Here is a 22,777-nt window from a genome sequence, read left to right as displayed (position 1 = left end):
GGTACCTCTCCTTGACACAGACTTTGATTGTGAGTAGATCTGGTGTTCCACGCAAATGGCCTGTGTTTGCTAAAATGATTTCCCTCCTGTCCTGATTACCTGAAATTTCAGTAAACCTTAGCATTTCATCATGCCTACTGGAACCACAAACATAGAGGATGATAGTGTATGATTCATTTTGATGTGGTTTTATGGCCTCTACAAAGTAAATGTTGCAAAGGGCTCTTACGCTAGGATCAAAGAAAATAGTCAAGAAATCACTTAGCTTGCCCACTTTCAGGGAGCAATTTTCTTTCCACAGCATCCATAGGGTGGTTCTGAAACACAAGTCTGATCACGTTGCTTGACTTCTCAAAAATCTTCACTGACTTCCTTATTTCTCTAAAACAAGGTTTAAGCCTCTGCAAATTATTTTTCTACTTCATGCTCCACTATATCTCCCCATGTATTCTATGCTCTGAGTGTATTTTTCTATTTGCCATTCCTCTAAATGAAGTCACCTCTGGTTGACCTACTCATATTGTTCCTTCAGCCAGTATAGCTCCCCTCTAGGGATCCCTATCCTCTATCTACTTACTCTTCCAAGTCAAGGTCGTACATGTCATCTTCTTCATTAAACATTTCTCATGTCAACTTAACCAGTTACTCCACCATGCAATCTCTGGACCTGTATTGCAGAATTCATTGAATTCTGCTGCCAGCCACTTTAATTTCTATTACAATTTGTTCTTTTCCTTTCTGTTTCCTCAAGTACAGTGTAATCTCCACAAGAGCTTTCCTAATCTTTGTATTCTCCACAATCCCTTGCATGTAGGAGGTTCTTGACTAACGAGTGAAAGTTAGGGGTTTCACTACTACCTTTTATCTTAGCACCAAATTTTCAGCTGGGCATGGTGGCTCACACCTGTAATCCCAGCACTTTGGGAGGCCGAGAAGGGCAGATCACTTGAGGTCGGGAGTTCAAGACCAGCCTGGCCAAAATGGTGAAACCCCATCTCTACTAAAAATACAAAAAATTAGCTAGACATGGTGGGGGGCACCTGAAATCCCAGCTACTTGGGAGACTGAGGTGAGAAAATAGCTGGAATCTGGGGGGTGGAGGTTGCAGTGAGACAAGACTGCACCACTGCACTCCAGCCTGGGTGATAGAGTGAGACTCCATCTTAAATAAATAAATAAATAAATAAATAGAAATAAAAATAAATAAAAAACTAAAAATAAATACCCAGTTTTCTGTCTCCTATAGGTCATGGTGATGAAGATGCTAACTAGAACGAAGTCATTACCAATACTCCTCTAGCTGTTCTTTCACACATATAACAAACATTTATCAAATACCTCAAATGAGTCAGGGCACTGTACAGGGGGCACAGTAGGACACGGTCCCTTGCCCTGGAGCAGCTTGCAATCTAGACAGCAATGTAATGACGGCTAAGTGTTAAGGAGCCTCACTCTGTGTGATCAAGTTTGTTACCACTGTGTTTGCATAGAAAGGATGTGTTCAGGGGAATGTGACATTCAGGGGCTTTTCTTCTAATGGGCAGGTGCCTAAAAAGCTGAGTTGTAGCATCAGGTGACAGCCTACCTCACCAATAAGTAAACTTGGCAAGGCCAGGCAAGATTGCGAAATGAGGCAAAATGTGTCTTTGATATTAGGACATCTCCCTTCTTGTCCTTTACCCCAACTCCCTAAAACTCACCACCTGCTCCTAGACTCTCCACTCTCCAATTTATAAGGCAATTAGCCTATTAATCTTTGATGCATTTATAAAGTGAGATGGACTGGCTTAAGTTTCTCTTGCAGAAGGTTAAAGAAGGGAGCATGGCTCTATATAAGGAGTGCAGGCTTTGGAAACTGACATCCCTCAATTTTGAGCTTCAGCAATTCTTATCTGAGTTACCTGGAAAAAATCATTTAAACTCTCTGAGCTACATTTTCCTCCTTGGGCAAGTTTCTTAAACTCTACTTCTCTCAGCTGCTGCTTCTATAAAATTAAGATATTAGCACTTACCTGGCAGAGCTATTTTAAGGATTAGAAATATGGTATATAAAGTGCTTAGGCCACACATGGCAGACACTAAAGCATGATAGTTATTAATCGATTCTTTAAGGGGGGTTCTTGAAGAGATACAATAACTTGTTCAAGCACTGGTTTTGCTAGTGGTGGAAACTCAAGGCAGAGTGATAAGCAAATAATGAAAATGTGTGAGGGCCCCAAATGGCAAGCTCTGAGTGTCCCACGAGTGCCCCTGGGGTGGCTGTGTGTCTAACCCACACGTCATGGGATAAACGGGGTGCTGTGATTTCCCAGCTCTGCCAACGGTATTAGCATGGGAATCCAGGTAAGTTGCTAATCTTCTTGCCTCAATTTCCTCCTGATTAATATGTATCTTGAGATTGCCTCCCCTGACAAGGCAATTTTGACTAATGTACAGTCAAGCTTCGAGCTCCTTGGGTGTAGTGGAGCCATAAAAGCCACAGGTATTACTATTCAATTCAGGGCTCCTGTATCTGCTGTGAGACTCAAAGCAGTGGCGTTCCTTCCCCCACCCTCCTTGTAATATTTGGTTTCTTTGAGTTGCTTCATCAGAAGAAATACTGAGTTCTCCATTTCCCTGGCTCACTTTCCCACTGACGAGGGTGATGTTAACACCAAGTCCCAAATCACAGCTAGATCAATATTATAACAGCTGTGAGAGAAGGGCACTAGCCCTAGAACACAAACACACTTTCTTTTCCAAGAAAGACTGTAGTTCCCTTAGTGTTAACTTCCCCTTGTTCCCCTCGATGCCTCCCCCACCTTCCCCTCCCCTCCTGCCACCAGCACGACCCAGATCACATTAGAGTCCCAGAGCACAGGGAACAGTTCTCGTCTATCCGTCACCAAGGAGGCAGACGGGACAGGGGGAACAACAAGTCATTTGTACCTGATGAGGAGGACACTCCTGGGAAACAAACAGATGAGCCACCCCACGAATCTGAGCCATTCTCCGAGGTAAACAGAACTGCATGAGAAACCACCAACTATCTCCAGCATCGCCCTTCCCTCGCTCCCTGCCCTCTGGCAGCCGGGTGGGGGACATGAAACTGTAGCTTGGACCAATATCTGATTCTGAGAAAGTTAACCCTCACAAAGGTGATTTTCTTTTCCCTCAGTCTCCTGGAATTGAATAACCACTTTCTATTACCTTTCTGGAAATAATGTTTTTATTTGAGAAGTATGTGTCCATAGAAAAGAGGGAAAACTAACTTTCAGAATGTGACCTTGTGTTTGGATAGGGAATGCCAATTACTAGGCCAAGTAGTACACAGTAAAGGAGAAGTACTTTGAAACATGTTTAGGGTACTTTTCTTAAAACACACCCCCACACACATCAAAACAAAACAAAACTGAGAAACAGGTTGCTTCCATGAACTGTTACAAGGCAATTGGAATATTGATTAGATCCCACAAAAGCATTCTAGGACACAAATCCAGTGGAGAACCCGAGTGGAGAACCCAGCTGTAGTTTGTTGTGAATACTATTATTATCTCCTAATTCTACATATTGTAATGGTGAACATTAGCACTGATGATGGCTGAAGAGTTGGGTTTGCAGGTCAGGTAGCCTGCCCTAGTGGTGGAAAACACACACTGGGTTATGCCACTTTACAGAAAAATGATATCTCTGATCAGTAAAAGAAAAACAAAGTGAGTGACATGGTAGGTAAGGAGGCATAGACGGACGTTTAGGAAAGGCAAGCTTGGCACCCCAAAGTAGCAGAAAGCCCAATTTCTATCATTTTAAAATATGTATTCTTTTTAAAAAACATGAAATGTATGCTTGAACTTGGCAAAATGTGAGCAACCACAAGAAAGTTGAAGGAACTATTTTTATCTTGTGTTGAAATACAAGTGAAATAATGCCTACACCAAACATGGCATTAGAAAATCACGTGACAAAGTTTTATTTTATTCAATGTGTTCCTGACTACTGGCCTAAAAATTACTGCCCTACCCCAAGAACATAACATAGAGCTAGTCCCTTGATGTCTACTCTGCGGAAGCCAAACAGAAAAGCTCTTCTTCTTTGGTAGGGCCTGTCATCTGGTCTCCCCTGTCCCATGAAGGAAGGTGATGAAGGATAGGTTAGGATGCATGAGTACTAAAGAGAGCAAATCCCTCAGGACAACCAGCAAGAAAAATCAAAGAAGAGACATCACCTAGCAACTTCTTATAGAATAGATAAGCTGCTCCTATGTTAGCTTTCAAAAAGTCACTAATAACTACATTGGACCTCCAATCACCTCTCAACTATTAACACTAGTAAGAACAGGAAAGAGGAAGAAGGAATGAACTAGTAGTTTTTAAACATTTATTTTATGTTAGGCATTAGGCTTTACATATATCATTTTGCTTGATTTGCATAACATTTCTTTAAGGGAGGCATTATTTTGACAAATAAATTGAGGCACAGAAAAATTATGTAAGTTGTCTTCTGAGGTTTATATTATGTTTAAATTTTTTAGAAAACTCAGAAAGCTAGAAATCCTAAAGGACATAATTTAGAGTTTTGCATTCTTTGAGGAGCCTTACGACTACTGATTTGAAAACTCATCCTATACTTTTTCAGAGAATAGAATATAAGTCATTCTACAAGCATTCAAAAAAATTGAGTGTCAGGAGTTCTAAAGGGTGTTCACTGGTTTGATGCATTTTTAATGTATATAGGACATGAAAGAGTGAATTACCCACAATAAAACCTGTTCATTCACCTTCTTAGGTGGAGTAAATAAGTAGGAGAAAGATTCAGGATAGTGAAATGTAACAACCACTTGTATAAGCTTCCACCCATGGAGACACTCTAGAAAAGAGTAAGAGGAAAATCGCCTCTCAAGGAAATATAACTGTCATAGGAAAAATGAAAAAATACCCTCAGGCCTGGAGTCAGGAAAATTGGGTTCGAGCCCATTGCCTCTTTTAACTTGCTGTGGGACCTCAGGCAAATCTCTCCACTTCCCTGAGCCTCAGTTTTCTCATCTATAAAAAAAGGCAATTGGGCCCTAGGTTGTCCTTGCCATGCTACTTTTTAATTGCAACACACTATTACTCCCTGCAAGGTAATATTAACAGCTATGTCCTGGTTTGGCTATTTACACCAAAGTGGTTTAGGTCGGTGGTTCTGGAACTTCAGGGAATCCCCTGGAGGACATGTTGAAATCAGACCAGGCTGGGCTGCTGCCCTGAAGTTTCCAAAATAGTAGGTCTGGGGCGGGGACTCTGAATTTATGTTTCTAAGTTCTCAGGTGATAGCGATGCTACTGGTGGAACCACACTTTGAGAACCACTGATTCAGGACTTGAAGGCTTTTCAGTAGATTAAAGATAAATGTAAGCACCTATCAAGGTCAGTTCATTCTAGTAGGCTACTGACTGCATTTTTAAGTTAACCTAAAACATTCTAAAACTATCAGACAAGGATGTCAGAGCTGGGGTAATCGGGAGGAAACATATTTTCCCATACTCTAGAAAGGTATCCTGTAAAAGATGGGTGGCTATGTTTGGCCTTGTATATATCTTTCTGGACCTATTCTACCAGACACTTTTGAGACTATTTAAGAATTAAAAAAATCAGCTGGGCCAACATGGTGAAACCCTGTCACTACAAAAAAGTGCAAAAATTAGCCAGGCATGGTGGCATGACACCTGTAATCCCACCTAGTTGGGGGACTGTGGCAGGAGGATTGCTTGAACCTGGGAAGTGGAGGTTGCAGTGAACTGAGATTGCACCACTGCACTCCAGCCTGCGTAACAGAGAGAGACTCCATCTCAAAAAAAAAAAAAAAAAAAATTAACAAAATCACATTTGTGCAAAAGTGGGATGAGTGTATTCAGGCACTCATATTTGTTCAGGCTTCTAAGTTTGGGGAGCCATAAGCCAACCTCTCCTTCTCTGTCTAGGCTCGGACCTACCCCAGCGATCTACCAGAGACAAATTCCTGAAGTCAGTATCACACAGTGGAGTCAGGCTGCCTACTTTCTATTCCTTAATAGCTAACAACTATTCCACCTTGAATCTCTCATACCTCTTTATTTCACCTATAAAAATGAAAATGTTAGCCTCATAGGATCATCATGAGGATTAAATGAAATAATAAACCTTAAGCACTTAGAATCTCTGGCACACAGTACATGCTCAATAAAAGCTAAGTTGTTATTTCACTCGTTACCAGAGAATATAACCTTAAACTATCTACTCTCCACCTCTGAACAAATGTACAAGTATAACATAGTCAAGGAAAATATTCAAGGAAAGGTCAAGAAAAGAGCCTCAAGGATGTGCTGGCCATCCACTTCTCTAAATCAAGCCATCATCACAAAGGCTACATGCTTAGACCACACTTTGTTTGGGGGCTGAGTGTCCCCAAATTGTAAAATTGCTTTTACTAAATTTAACTTTGGCCTTAGTCATGTCCTGAAAGACATCATAAGTAGTTAAATGTAACTCACTTTGAGGTAGGGATAGGAAAATGTCTTTTCATTGCACCTTGTCCTCTTTAGAAGGATCCACTAAACTCATTTCTCCTGAGCAATGTTTTGTTGTTGTTCCCTTCATATTTTTATATGTTCTTACATTGTATTTTCCTCTTGTTTTTAGTCACCAGTAAGCTAAGGGCTAAATCTGTGTCTGCCTCCACTATTGTACAGGACATAACAGCATCTGTTCACTTGTGCCCTGGTTTTTTTTCCTTACTTATAACTTGACTTACTCTTCTAGCTTGATTTTTCTCATCTCTTTATTTTATCATTTGGAATTGTATGTATTTTTTCAGCCTTTTCCAAGATATTCTAGTTAGAGTCAAGGCATAAATGAGTAAATAGATTAAATGATTCAGATCATATAAGGCTACAGAGAATTATCATATTTTAAAAATTTAGTGTCTGGTGAGGCAATACCCTCTTAATTTGATTTATAGTTTAACATTAGGATACAACATGTTTTTATCCAATGAATGTTTTAGTAATCATTCTCCTTATCTTTCCATAAGAAGAATTTTTAGATTATAGCTTTAAGATACTAGAATACTTAATAGAAAGAAGACTTCATAAAATAGTGCACACATCACAAAGAGAGCATAAATCCCATTCAGTCTCATGAAATGTGTATATGTCTTAGTGATGTAGGGCCTTGCTCTTGCCTGTTGGGAGGGAATGGAAGGCTGGTCAGTATCATGACCTCCCTGGGAAGATGATGATTTAAGGAAACTTGTGATGAACCATTTTTATAAAGTGAAATAACCTTCGGAAATTTGAGCATGAACCTTCCTGCCTACCACTGTACCCTTACCTACTGGGTGAAACAGTTTTTAAAGTCTAGGATTTTGTGCTTTAGGCTTTCTCAAAGCAAGACCCACCATTATAAATAAGTCAAATTCAGAAGCCTCAGCCCTCGAGGTGAAGCTTAATTTTCTTTTTGTGTGGACGTTGTTTCATAACATGGTATGATTAAATTGCTGTCAATGAAGCAATAATCCCTCTGGGAATTACAAGAACAAAACTCTTTAGTGAGCTTTCCGATCCTCACATCTAACAGAAAGACATAGGCCCTGATCCCGAGGAGCACTGAGTGCTGTCCAGCTGCTAGAACTCGCCAGTGCTGCATCTTCATTGCCCTTCCTCTGGTTCAGTTCCCCGCCCAGAACTCCAGGGAGTGACAGCTGTGCTTGGGCACCTCGTAGGAGGCTCCAGAGGAGCCTGCACTGCAAAACCTCCCGGCCAGAGCTCAGCGGGGAAGGCACTTCTTATCACAGCAGATTTCCATCCACCTGTTTCCTCGGCCTTCCTCTCTCAGCAGAGTACACTACACGGCTTTTTAATTTTGTGGGTGAGAAGGACCTTTTTCTTATTCTTTCCTAAGCTTCTCATCATTTTGGATCAGCATCTCCCTACTTCTTACTGGGATCCTCGATTTCATCCATGCCCACCATATTGCCTTTCTTTCCCACAGAACAATATTTGCATTTTCAGAGGGCTGAGTTTAATTTTGAGGCAAAAATATAATATAGTCTTCAAAAGATGTCTATGATCATGGAATTCTCGCCATGTTGCAACTCAGATTTATCTTAAAATTAAAAAGTACACATTTAAAATGTTCATTTTTCCAGCAATCAATCTTAGCATCACTAAAGATAACCTGATATGATATGCCTCCTGGGAAATGTAATACATACGTTGATTCACCTATTTTTCCTTCCATCATGGTATTACTTACGTACTGTAAAAGTCAAAGTAGCTCAATGAGTTTTGAAAAATCGATGCACCCATACTACTGTCCCCAAATCAAGATACAGAACTTTTCCATCACCTCAGAAATTCCCCTGTGCCCCCTGTAGTGAACCAGCATCCTCTGGGCCCAAAGTCATATGTTCTGATTTGTAACATCATAGATGAATTTTGCAGGCTCTTGTACTTCAAATAAATGGGATCATATCGTGTGTACACTTTTGTAAACGGCTTCTTTCTCTCAATATAATGCTTTCAAGCTTTATCCATATTGATGTGTCCATCACTAGTTACTTCTTTTTAATGCTAGGTAGTATTCCATTGTATGAATGTTTTACATTTTCTTTATCCATTCTCTTGTTGGCAGATATTTGGATTGTTTCCAATTTGTAGTGACTGTAAATTAGGAGTGATTGCAAAGAAAGCTATTATGGACATTCTTGTAACAAGACTTTTATTGTGGCCATGTGATCTGATTTTTCTTGGATATACATGTAGAAGTAGAATTGTTAGGTCTTCTCTGAAATATTCCTGCCAAAAAATGTCTCTAATTTGTATCAAGGAAGGCCTATACGCCCAACTTTCAGTTTACAGGAAACAAAGAATAGAAGAAAAAGTTTAACCACCACTAGAAAGCAATGACATTTTATATGACAATTGGCCTGCTCTCCAACAAGTCAGTGTCATGCAAAAAAATATGTGGGAGGGGTTGAGGAGGAGAGGAGAAGGGGTGGTATTGGTTTGTATTCCAAGAATTATAAGAGTCATTATATCCAAATGTAATGTGTGGTCTTAATTGGATCCTGGTTTAAACAAACCCAGCTATAAAATATATATTGGATAGATTGAGTATGAATTGGGTTTTAGGCAATATTAGGAAATATTTGTTAATTATATTAGTCGTAATACTGAAAAATTGTCATTATACTGAAAGTATTCTTATTAAACACTTAAAGTGTTTAGAGGTGAAATATAATGTCTGTAATTTACTTTGAAAAACTTTAGCAGAAAAAAGTGTATGAGGCAAATGTTAAAAATTATTAAATCTAAGTGATGGGTACATGGGTGTTGGTTACACAATTCTCTTTTCTTCTACAATGTGTTTGAAAATCTTCATAATAAGAGGGAAAATTATTTTTGATTATATTAAATATAATTGTTATATTCGGTTCTAGTAATTTAATTTTTTATTTCCATCCTGTTTTCATCCATAGAAAACTGGCCCTTTTATTTGTTCACTATATTTTTCCTAGTTTAACTCAGTAGATGGCAAAATACAGAGCCAGTGGGGCTACAGTAGCATCTTAAAATAAGTTCCCATTTAATAAATGCCCTACTTACAATAGTATCAACATAATTGACAATTTCTTAGACTAGAGATCATTATCCAGTGAGCCATAGCAAGTTGCGAAGCAGGGACAGAATAATAGATTTAGATTTCAATTTATGAAGCCCTTTGTAAAAGCTGCAGGAATTGGAAACTTGAAAAATTTTCAAGACATCTCTACCTGCCTCTCTAACATGTTGCAACACTGTAGAAAGTTTATTTTACAGGAGCAACTTGTGTTCACAATATTCTAATTATGAGTATCAAACGGAGTTTCACCTTCCACCACCCCAGTGATTCATAGCATTCTTGTCAGCTAAGTTAAACTCTGTTTTGTCTGGTTAAAATGATTTGGTATTTTGCACAAACAGATCACAACTTCTTTCCTCCCCATTCAGAAAGGAAGTCTCTCTTGCTCCCCTCAGAGTGGTATTCATGCAGGTCAGCCCTTCTGCTCTCTTCACCAGCTGTTTTGCCCTCTTTTCCTCAAATGTATTATCATCGTTTCACCGCATTCTGCTATTTTAAATCAAGAGAGCCCCACAGTCAAGGACAGCATTCCTCTTTTCCACCCAGTGCTTTCCTTAATGTTTGTTGAAGAAAGACATTTACTAGTGATTAAAACAATAGGAATATGGAGAAAGAACATGATTTAAGATAAGCATTTGTTCAGGGACATTTCTTAGGGCTCAGATCTTCCGTATAGGTGTCTGGTGAGGACTGCAGGATGTGGAATAGAGTATACTAGAAAGGATGGTGTAAATTCAAAAGACACAAACAATGAATTTTTTTATTAGCTGCTGTGTGACCTTGGGCAAGCCACTTAACATTTCTTAGCCTCAGTTTCCCCAACTGCTCAGTGCAGAGTTCAGATCAAATTATTCCAAGATTGTATAAGTTCTAATATTTAGCAACTGCTTTTAAGACCTTATAAGTCTGTTATAGATAATAAGACATTAACTGTGCAATTATTAGATGATTAACATATAATAGGAGAAAAGCCCCCAACCATTAAGAAAATATTTGATTTAAAACTATGAAATTTTTATCAAAAAAAAGTTGGAGAAAACTGATTTTTCCAAGTGATATAATATAGCTAATAAACATGCACAAAATACTGCTTTTGTCTTCTATTGACAAGAGAACGAAGATGGAGCTCCTGATGAAAGATAATAAGCAGATCTGTTGGATTTCTCTGAACGGCAAAAGGTCCCATAACAATTTGGGAAATTTAATCAGTGAGCAAGACCATATCAAGTCAAATGCATTTTTGCCGAAGCACGAGAGGTAAAAATAGGATCAACCAAATTCACGTTCAGATGTATCATCGTAGCTGCAGTTGCTTTCCCCCATAAGTCTGCTTTCATCTCTCACCTATTTGTATTCACTAATAGTCTCTCATTGTCCTTAATTTTTCCCCAATTATTTTTTTCTTTTATTAAAAACAGACACAACAGATTAAGGATGTAAAGTTGAATAGCACAGCGAATTAGTCAAAACAGACCTTTGAAATGGCACACAATAGTTCCCCAAGGTGGTTTGTTTTATCCCCTTTCAGAGTTGGGCTTCTCCCTCACTCCACCTTTCCTGTCTTAGTCAGGCTTTGTACCAACCAACTTCCCACAGCTTGGACCAGGTAGGGTCAGCTGGAGGTGAAGCCCTAGTGAGGTGATGGGAAAAAGCGCAGTCTGGCTTGGGATGGGACTCTCTCATGGTATCATTTAGAGGTCATGGTTTTTACCCTAGCAGATTTTCATAGGGTCCTTCATTAAAAATTAAGATTCTACTACATTACAAAACAGTTTGGCAGGCTACTAGAAATTGCCATAAATAATTTATCAGCTCGTCCATTCTGATTTCTTCCAAATACTATCTTTGTTATTTTTAGCACAAAGCAAATCATATCTAACTATTGAGTTCAGTGGAGATGGAAGAAAAATGACACCAAGTATAGCATTTAACCAAATTATGGGAAAGCATTTTAATTATCTTCATATCTTATTATATCAATAAATGATAGACAATATATGATTGAATTCAGCGGTGTGGACCCTGTACTTAACAGGAAAATGTCAGTTGAATTAAAAGAAAGCAGACTATTGAAGCTCCAGGCAGGATTGGCTGAAATAGATGATCCCTAAATTATATGACTCAATTCAACCAACATTAATTGAGCCCTCTTATGGTATACAAAATAAGTGAGTCAAATTCTTCTCCATATAGACCTCTCAGTGTAGCAGATATTGCTGAATAAATTGACTGGTTGGAATACAAATTGCACATTCCCATGAGAATGATATGATCTATGTAATAAAGGTTAGATCACAACAAAACCCCTTAGCCCATACTGTGAAGCTCATCTAGAATTCTCAGAGTTGTTTGGAAGCCACACACTGAACTACTCTGTTTCCATCAGAAAGATAATTCTTTGATTCAACTCAGGACAGAAAGACATTTCCTCTAGGGCTGTTTCTACCACCTTTCCTGGCACGTGCAGCAAAGATGGAAGAACAGTGGTTGAGGCTGGAACTAAAGAGGAAGGAGAAAAGTGAAGTGGCTCTGGGGCCAGCGTGTATTCATGGTGATCCTGGTGGCAAAGGCAAGAGGCGTGGGTGAGCTCCAGTCAATGGAAAGGAGTCAATCAGTAGGGTTGATTATGTAGTGATAGCCCGTGCCTCCCAAGCACTAGTCTAGTAGAGGGATTTGAGGGGGTCATACTAATAGAAACAAAATAGTGTTCGTCTGCCTGGATCCCTACCCACAGAATAGTGGCAACTCCATTCTTTCTCACACTCAAGATGTTTTGTGTGCTCCAGAATACAGGTTCTACACCACAAGGGGCTGCCCATTCTGGTCTCAACAATGACTAGGCACACCCCTGGGTACCAAGTCAACTCCTCTGCCACTATGACTCTTTTCTGCTTCTAACGCTAGCTATGTGGGTCCCAGATCACACCAGGAAAACCATCAGTGGCTTCTGATGTGTAGCAAAACCTCTAATCCTTGCTTTAATTTGGCTTCCAGTAGTCTCAGAAGTATAGAGAAAAAGATACCAAGCCACATCCTCCCGCCTCCATTACACACTGTTAGTGGGCTCACAAGGCAGTCCTGACTCACATTTCTTAGCATTAGGCTGCAGTAATTCAGCGATGTTAATATACCTTCCCTGTTAAAGCGGCAGTATGAAGCTGAAGCCAGAAAACAATCTGAGTAAGATACAGAATGATACACCATTGTTGCTGGACCCATTCTGTAAACCTCATTCTCTTGGTTTGTGAAGTTTCCTTCCATGAGATTTCTCATTCTCTCCTCTTACGAAATCTCTGATGGCCTATCCTGGCAACCTCCAGACCATATCTGAGTTTGTATCAGTATACAATACCTGAGGTCGTTGCCCCAGGATCCTTGTTAAAAATGAACAGTTTATGAGTTGGTGTTTATAAGACAGGGAATTCATTCATACAAGTATTTCATAAAAGAGTAACAATGTTCAGAACATAAATTGAATTTAAAATGTTTTGACTGCTAACATACGATCACGTTCTAAACTCCCTGGAGCACAACTTGATGAAGTCCTTCCAGTTTTCTGTTTTTCTAACTAGTTCTAAGTCTTACTGGAAAGGATAAAACGGGCTATTTAGGGGACTGTTAGGAGGGATGGAAAGAGAAAGGGTGCTTCGAGTATGTCACAGAGTGTGGCAAATTGATAGAAAGAGGGTGTCAGACCAAGACTGCCTTAGAACTATGTCACCTACAAGCTACTGGCGCCAAGAGCAACTCCGGTGGCTATGCATGTATAATTGCTTCAGCAACAATCTCAATAATAACTAACACTGGCATGGCGCTTACAGTTAATGAAATAAGAGCACATGTTTTATCTCACTCAATCCCCACAGTGAAGTGATTTATTAGTATTCCCAGTTGACAAGTGAAAAAATGAGCTTAGAAAGACTAAGTAATTTGTCCCAGATTTTCCCAAGTAGGAAAGAAAGCTAAGGCCCAAACCCAGGTTTTCTAAGATTAAATCCCATTGTCTACCCATTGGCACATGCTGCTTCCATGTTCACTCATGGACATTTACTCCACAATTTCTCATCAAGGGCGTATTTAGTGCTAGTTACTGTTCTAGACCCTCAGGGGAAGGATGTTTAAAAATGAGCACCCTCAGAAGATTGTCTTTTTAACTTAACTTTTTATTTTGAAGTGATGACAGCTTCACAGCAAGTTGCAAAGAGGAAACAAACAAACAAACAAACAAAAACCTCAAGGGACTTTTTATCCATATAGGAAAATAATGTGTATCCATAGGTGTCTACAATGCAGCCCAGAATGCGTTCTTGTTCTATGCTAACAGAGGGACTCTGGGAAGATTTGGGCAGGAGTGATCGTATTTGGGTAATTGAGCAAGGCTTGCTTAAAGAAGTGGAATTTGGATTGACTTGGAAGAGATGAGTATGATTTCTATTAACACACATAGAAGTAGATGGGAAAAGCATTCCAGGCATAGACACTAACTTGGGCAAAGATACAGAGATGGGAAAGCGCAGGGCAGGTTTAGGAAAATAGAAAATGTCCAAGGGGGAGAAAAAGTATATTTTTAATAAGCTTAAATTCCAAGCTCTTCTTTATGGTGTGTTCTGTTGAAAGGTCAACATGAATGGAGAGAGATGGACTTAGCCCCTTTTCTTGAACATCCACAGGGGTGGGCTCAGAGCTCTCAGGGCTAAGAAAGCTACAGCTTTGTATTTCTCTGGTACAGAAATCCAAAGGACTTTTATTTGTAGAATGAAGAAGGCATTCTCAAAGTTTTTCTTAGAAAAGTGATACAGTAAGGGTGAGCAGAGACTTAGTAAACTAAGTAAAAATGGGCTTCCAGAATGCTGTTTCTCCTTTTCCTAATTCAGACCAGCATATTTTCTATCTTTCCACTTACCCACCTACCCTAACCTTGCACCAAAACAGACTTAAGGTTTTTATAATAATGCACACAATTCAGCAATACAGGTTAAATTAAAAATAAAATGAGGCAGAGGTATTTATCAAAGGGATGCTATGCAGATATTGTTCATTCCATTAGTCAGAACCCTAAGAACAGCTAAAGGAGATGTTTCTCTCTGGCCTCTTTATCCACATTTTTTTCTTTGTTTGAAAAATTGGTTTGTTTTTATTTTCACATATATATTGAATCTTGTAACTAACAGTGTTTCCTTCTTTTTAGCGGCTTCTAGAAATGGCATAGCCGAATTTGTGCCTCATCTTTAGGAAACATAAAAAATATTCCATGTCTTAAATTTTGTGCATCAACCTCACTTTTGGCTCTACAGCCATGAAAAACGTTTTGCCCTCCGATCAATCTAAAGTTAAGAAATATATAAAGTATTCTAACTTACCTGTGTAGGTTTTTTTCTTAAGAAAAATTTGCAAGAGTGTTTTCAAGCAGGACAAATATAATTTCACTAGGAAAATAGAATTTGGATATCTCCACTATGAAAAGCTATCGTTGAGTCAGAAAATATCAAATCCATTGTGTCCCTTTTTAAAAAACAATCCATCTTTTTGAATATTCCCCAACAATTCCCCACCCACACCTCCACCTCACCCCAAATAGTCTTCAAATAAGCATTTGGGAGAAAAGCATTAATAATAAAGCCAATCTCTTCAGGCACTTTCACACATACAGCACCACTGTCAGCTTGAGAGTCTTCAACAAAATATTTTTAGCACGTACATTATATAACACTGGCTCCATAGAGAGCCAAACCACAATACCTTGTTCAGAGTAGGTGCTCAATAAATACTTGTTAATTATATTTAATGTGTGCGTGCATGCCTATTTACATTGGACCCACCGATAAAAGAATTTTTGTATTGCAACCAAAATACAAAAATTTATTTACAATCACTCAATGTTATCCTCAACTCTAATACAGCTATAGTTGAACCTAGTTACACAGTAAGCAGAAGCTTTCTTTTAATCCAATGAGCCTTGTCGCTTTGATAAATTTAAGTCTATCCCTTCCTGCTACTTGTTTTGCTGTAACCACTGCCTTGTCTATGGGCTCTTGGTAATAAAGTATTTCTGGGTCTTCCATCAGGGAAAAAGAATCACAGATGCAGCTTTTCTGGTTGCTCCCCCACTCTACCTGTTTCAGGGTGTGAAGGAGAGGGAACTAGAATCCACAAAAGGATTCGGCTCTGACTGCCTTCCTTCACCTGTTCAGCAGGTGGGCCCCAGGTGAGCGCCAGACTCCTGGGTTCGGCAGAGTTACTCTGCTCCTTTGTTTAATCACTAGTTGCTTTCTCTGCCTGTTTGTTTTTCTGGTTTGGTTTCCTGTCCTGTTCATTAGTCAGTTCGTTCTTCCTTGTTTGTTCTGTCTCCTGTGTGTTTCTGCAGGTTACCTCGCTCCTCAGCACCGGAAGGCTAATATCCTTTGTTCCTTGTAATCTGCCTTCCCGTGGTGGCAGGGAGTTGTTAGACACATGTGTACATGTTCAGTGTACAGGGAGAAGGCTAAAGAGTTACCTGAGCACGATGAGTTTGTAGAAATGGCCAGATCTTTGGTAAAGGAGCAATTCTCACCTTCCTCCTTAACCCCTACGTACTCAAAGGATTTCTAAAGAGAAATCTTTGGAGTAGGGGGTTCACACTCTCAAGTGCTGGTTTGGTTACGTTTTGTTTTGTGTTTTAACTTCTTAACTCAGTATACTTTTTACCAAGTAAATATGTACTTGTGGTGCTTAGAAAGTTGAACACAACAGCAAAGTGCTGTACACTCTGAAAAACAATTCCTATAACCAACTGTAAAAAAAAGTGAGAGCTTTTTGTGGTCTCAGCTGTCACACATAGAATCATTTGCCCCTGGTAAGGGCCATTGTTGAATATGTGATCATTCAAAGTTTTGAAACAAAAGAGTAGGATGAGATGCTTTTTAAGTTTCATTGCCTGTTTTTGAGCTTGTTTAAATTTAATTTGAACAGACTCAGGCTGCTCAAATCAGAAATTTGGGCTCACAAAAGAATCTTGATTATTATGAACCCCCACTAATTTGGAATTTTTTTGCATTTGGAATCATTCTAATGGACTTAACAAGAATGTACTTTACATGTGTGAGGGAAAAAGCAAACTCAAAATTTTGAATATAAAATGCAGCTATCAGAATGCTTAGGCAAAATTGTTTCTAAGTCCTATAAATAGTAACCCAAACCTCTCAAGGCATAGGAAAATCACTTGATAAAAATGTTGAAATCTTCGCTCCTGGAGATTGTGATGCAGTTGGTCTGGGGTGGGAATTGGAAAGGTATATTTTAGTGAATACTTCTCAGATGATTCTATTAGACAACTTTCAGAAAGCTTTCTTTTGAAGCATCCATGAAAAATGTATACAAAAATTACAAACCAGTATTCTCCATTGAGAAACCAACTTTCCTCTGCCACAAATTTCACTACTTAGGAAATATCAAGAATCTAGTTATAATCATTGATATACCTGAAAGTAATAATTCAATTCCCAAAGCAAGCATCTCTTCAACACCTCACTGTGCAAAAGATTGCCCTAGGTACTAAGGATTAATACAAAAGTCAGTTCTTGCCTTTGAAAAGTTAATTATCTAATGATAAAGTTACACTTATTTATTCAGTATTTCTGAAGTATCTTGAAATAATTTTTTTTTAGTTATTTATTCATTAAATTAATACATACAGAGTTTCTATTTTACTCCAGGCACTGGGCTCGGTAACTTGAAAACATCTCCCCTGCCCTCCAGGAGCAAGTGTGGAGGAAAATCAAATCAGCTGACAAATGACAGTACAGGCTCTACCTGCTATGACAGAGGCAAGCCTGGAGTGCTGTGAGAACATGGGGAAAGGGCCCCTGATCTAGCCAAAGGGGTGTGTGTAGGGTGTGTGTGTAGGGTGTGTGTGTGTGTGTGTGTGTATGTGTGTGTGTTCAGGGGTACAGGGAGGTAAATACAAGTTTACCTCAGGGCCTAGTGGGTAAACACAAGTTACTGGGGTGAGACAGGCATGGAAGAGTGTTCCTAACAAAGGCACGGAAGCAAGAGACCTGTGTGATGAGTGATGCCAAGTCGTTAAATAGGACCAGAGCTACATTCCTCCTACTTAGGATTATTGATATACAACTTCATTCTAATATTCAGATATTGGTCTCCAAGGGAGGGGGCCAAAATGAACCAAACTTTTCTTCATTAAAATAAGTTGTCTGTACACTTGTATACGGGTGTGTCAGGATTTAACTCCACATTGGAATTTTATTGTAGAGCTGTTATTTTGAATAAGAAAATACATCTAATATAATCAGGTGAATTCAGGAGTGAGAAAGACAGAGGAAGAAAGAGAGAGGCAGAAAGAGAGAAGGCAAATCATATACTTTCACATCTTCAGAATTCAAATCATTTTACTACTTCTGTGATTTAAATGTTGTGTTTAGAGTCAATTTTCTTCATAAAAATCATCAATAATATAAAATTGCATCTCTAGATCTGCCTATTAGTTGTTGCTAAACAAAGGTGTTTTCATTTCTTTACGTTTAACAATTCCAATGTCAACTCATTTTACTAATAAAACCAATATTCACTTTAACTTCCCCTATGTCCATCTTTTCTCAGTTTTTCCCCTTTAAAGCATTCATGGTTTTAGTCAGAGCAAAAGCAAATTAATGAATGTCTGAGTTGAAAATGACCCTAATACAACCAATGTCCAAAAATTTGGACCAATTTTATTATAATTATTTTACTATTTTACAACATATTGAGGTAACACAATTTTTCAATATTGGGGTAAGTGCTTATGAATCAAATCTTTTAACATATTAAGGGTTTAGAATTTTAAGTTTGTACTTATTAACCACAATTTATAGCTACAAAATATATTTAGGGATATCTGACCAGAGTTGCCCTGCTCTCATTAGCTGTATATAACACACCACACATCATCTTTCAGAAATCTGAATTAGAGAGCTGGTGTCTCCCAGAAAGCTGCCTCAGGGAAGCTAGAAGAATGATGTACTTTTACTTCTGTGTCAGTTAAGCCCTGTTGTAGACAACATCACATTACTTCCTTTTTACAAATCAGACACAATTCCTGCTGCAATGAATTTCTAACAGAAAATAATAGGAATACATCATTTTGGTTTTTTTTTTCAATCATGCAATCAATCAAACATTTATTGAAATACTGCAATCAAGAAACAAAATCAACAAATATTTACTGAGCCCAGTAACTTTGGGAAGGCCTGTTTCCTCAAGGATCTTACCTCTTAGCATTGTAATCAGTGCACTGGGAGGGTCAGAAGACATGTAAAATGTAGCTCAACTTTTAAACATGCAAATAACCTGGTTGGGAAGGTCAAACCAACACACGCTAACGAAAAAATAAGCTGCGCACAGTGTGGCTTTTGGATACTCGGGAGTGGACTATTGCTGTTGATGAGTTGTAAAGAATAAGGCTAGAATCATAGGATGTGAGCTGGATTATAGAACTTGAAAGCTAAAAAGAGGTGCTTATTAGCAGGAGGGAGCCACTGTGAGTTCCTGAGTTTGGAATGACATAGTGAAATTGCACTTTAGGAAGATTTTTAGGTCTTTAATTATTTCCTCCCACTTCTCATTCATCTGGGAGCCAAGTAGTAGTATAAATTATGCATCTCAAAAATTGTCATCTGATTTAACTAATGGACCGTGAAATGTAAAACACAGTGTCTGCTCACATTTAAAGATGATGAAGCCAATGGCTGGTGGGATTAATGTCTACGTAAAGCAGGCCCGAGGTGATTTTAGACCTCAGACAAACTTTGATCTACTAAAGACTACTGCAATTAGCAATAGTAGCACAAAACAAGAAACCTGCTTGTTTCTGTAATCAAACTGTCCCTTAAGAAAGATTGACAAATATATAAAATGTGTGCCAATTCTTCCTAACTCTCAGGCCTAGGGCTGCTGTCACTAATTGATGACTAGATTCTTTTTTGCTATGTTCTGATAGGCCTCACAGTACTTCTCAAAAGCTCTATAGGAAGCATCTAACTATTGATTGGAGTTGTCCTTGAAGATAAAAACTGTTTGTTACTCTGCACTAACAGGTAACTTTGCCTAAAACAATGGCTAAAAAATTCTCCCAATTAACTGTGCCCACTTACTACAGTATCTTTTTGTAATCCCACAATATCTTTGTGTCCTTTGGTTTATTATTTAACACTAGAAGAAAGGATTCTCAAAATTCTCTCATCCTTAGATGCAGTATAATATATTAAAAGAATGATCTGTGTCACCTGTGTAGGTCACAGTTCGGGTAAACAGACACAAGTACGCTTGCTAGAGAACTCCTCAGAATGAAGTCTCAGTGACAAGAGGACCTCAGAATACCTCTCTCTTTCTGCCCTTCTAGGGTGTGCTGAATGGCAGTTAGAGAAGCATAAAATGCTTCCATGAGAGACAGAATGTTGAATGCTGAAGATGATGGTAATAAAAAATTATTGAGTGTTTACTATGTGCTACTCATCTAAAAGCTTTCTCAACACTATCTCATGTAAGTGTCACTGTAACTCGGTGATAGAGCTGTTATATCCCATTTTACAAACCAGGAAATTGAGATTCAGAGAAATGAGGGAACTTTTCCAAGGCCATACAACTATTAAGCAGCAGAAACATGGTTTGCACCTAATTCTGTTTGATTCCACTACTAGCGCTGTTCAATGGAACCTTTTATGATGAAAAAGGTCCATACCTACAGTGTCCAGTACAACAGCCACTAGCCACATGCACCTGTTAAGGACTTGAAATGTGACTAATGCAACCTAGTAGCTAAATGTTAACTTTGTTTAATTTATATTTAAATACGAATAGCCATATGCGACTGGTGGCTACTGTATTAAACAGCATAGCACTGGACTATGAATCCTATGAGGACAGGTCACGTTGTTTGGCTGATGACTGTATCAACATTTAGCACAAGAGTCTAGCATATTAATACACAATAATATTTTAAACAAACAAGTTTAAAATTTGTGCACATAATTCATGTAGAAATCTTATCCCCATGACACCAACTCCTTGGAAAACTCACGGAAGTTCCTCATGCTTCAAGACTCACCATCACCACCAGGATAAAGCAGGATAATAATGAAGATAATGTTATTTCTCTACCTCAGGATATAAGGAAAAACTAATCAAAATCAGCCAATTTTTAATGTGCAAAAATCACAAGCATTCTTATATACCAGTAACAGACAAACAGAGAGCCAAATCATGATTGAACTTCCATTCACAATTGCTTCAAAGAGAATAAAATACCTAGGAATCCAACTTACAAGGGATGTAAAGGACCTCTTCAAGGAGAACTACAAACCACTGCTCAGTGAAATAAAAGAGGACACTAACAAATGGAAGAACATACCATGCTCATGGATAGGAAGAATCAATATCGTGAAAATGGCCATACTGCCCAAAGTTACTTATAGATTCAATGCCATCCCCATCAAGCTACCAATGAGTTTCTTCACAGAATTGGAAAAAACTGCTTTAAAGTTCATATGAAACCAAAATAGAGCCCGCATTGCCAAGACAATCCTAAGTCAAAAGGACAAAGCTGGAGGCGTCACGCTACCTGACTTCAAACTATACTACAAGGCTACAGTAACCAAAACAGCATGGTACTGGTACCAAAACAGAGATCTAGACCAATGGAACAGAACAGAGTCCTCAGAAATAATACCACACATCTACAGCCATCTGATCTTTGACAAACCTGAGAGAAACAAGAAATGGGGAAAGGATTCCCTATTTAATAAATGGTGCTGGGAAAATTGGCTAGCCATAAGTAGAAAGCTGAAACTGGATCCTTTCCTTACTCCTTATACGAAGATTAATTCAAGATGGATTAGAGACTTAAATGTTAGACCTAATACCATAAAAACCCTAGAAGAAAATCTAGGTAGTACCATTCAGGACATAGGCATGGGCAAGGACTTCATGTCTAAAACACCAAAAGCAACGGCAGCAAAAGCAAAAATTGACAAATGGGATCTCATTAAACTAAAGAGCGTCTGCACAGCAAAAGAAACTACCATCAGAGTGAACAGGCAACCTACAGAATGGGAGAACATTTTTGCAATCTACTCATCTGACAAAGGGCTAATATCCAGAATCTACAAAGAACTCAAACAAATATACAAGAAAAAAACAACCTCATCAAAAAGTGGGCAAAGGATATGAACAGACATTTCTCAAAAGAAGACATTCATACAGCCAACAGACACATGAAAAAATGCTCATCATCACTCGCCATCAGAGAAATGCAAATCAAAACCACAATAAGATACCATCTCACACCAGTTAGAACGGCAATCATTAAAAAGTCAGGAAACAACAGGTGTTGGAGAGGATGTGGAGAAATAGGAACACTTTTACACTCTTGGTGGGATTGTAAACTAGTTCAACCATTATGGAAAACAGTATGGCAATTCCTCAAGGATCTAGAACTAGATGTACCATATGACCCAGCCATCCCACTACTGGGTATATACCCAAAGGATTATAAATTATTCTACTACAAAGACACATGCACACGTATGTTTATTGCAGCACTATTCACAATAGCAAAGACTTGGAATCAACCCAAATGTCCATCTGTGACAGACTGGATTAAGAAAATGTGGCACATATACACCATGGAATACTATGCAGCCATAAAAAAGGATGAGTTTGCATCCTTTGTAGGGACATGGATGCAGCTGGAAACCATCATTCTTAGCAAACTATCACAAGAACAGAAAACCAAACACCGCATGTTCTCACTCATAGGTGGGAACTGAACAATGACATCACTTGGACTCGGGAAGGGGAACATCACACACTGGGGCCTATCATGGGGAGGGGGGAGGGGGGAGGGATTGCATTGGGAGTTATACATGATATAAATGATGAATTGATGGGTGCTGACGAGTTGATGGGTGCAGCACACCAACATGGCACAAGTATACATATGTAACAAACCTGCACGTTATGCACATGTACCCTAGAACTTAAAGTATAATAAAAAATAAATAAACAAAATAAGCCAATTTTGTGAAGAAAATTTTACCTGTAAATCATTGATCACTCAGAGGATAAAATCCAGTTCTTTTCATCTTTCTCAGCAGAAGAAAAAACATTTTTATTTGATACAAAGAAGC

The sequence above is a fragment of the Rhinopithecus roxellana genome, chromosome 1 (assembly GCF_007565055.1).
Source record: "Rhinopithecus roxellana isolate Shanxi Qingling chromosome 1, ASM756505v1, whole genome shotgun sequence".
In the NCBI taxonomy this organism is placed as follows: Eukaryota; Metazoa; Chordata; class Mammalia; order Primates; family Cercopithecidae; genus Rhinopithecus; species Rhinopithecus roxellana.
This window is presented reverse-complemented; position numbering follows the sequence as displayed.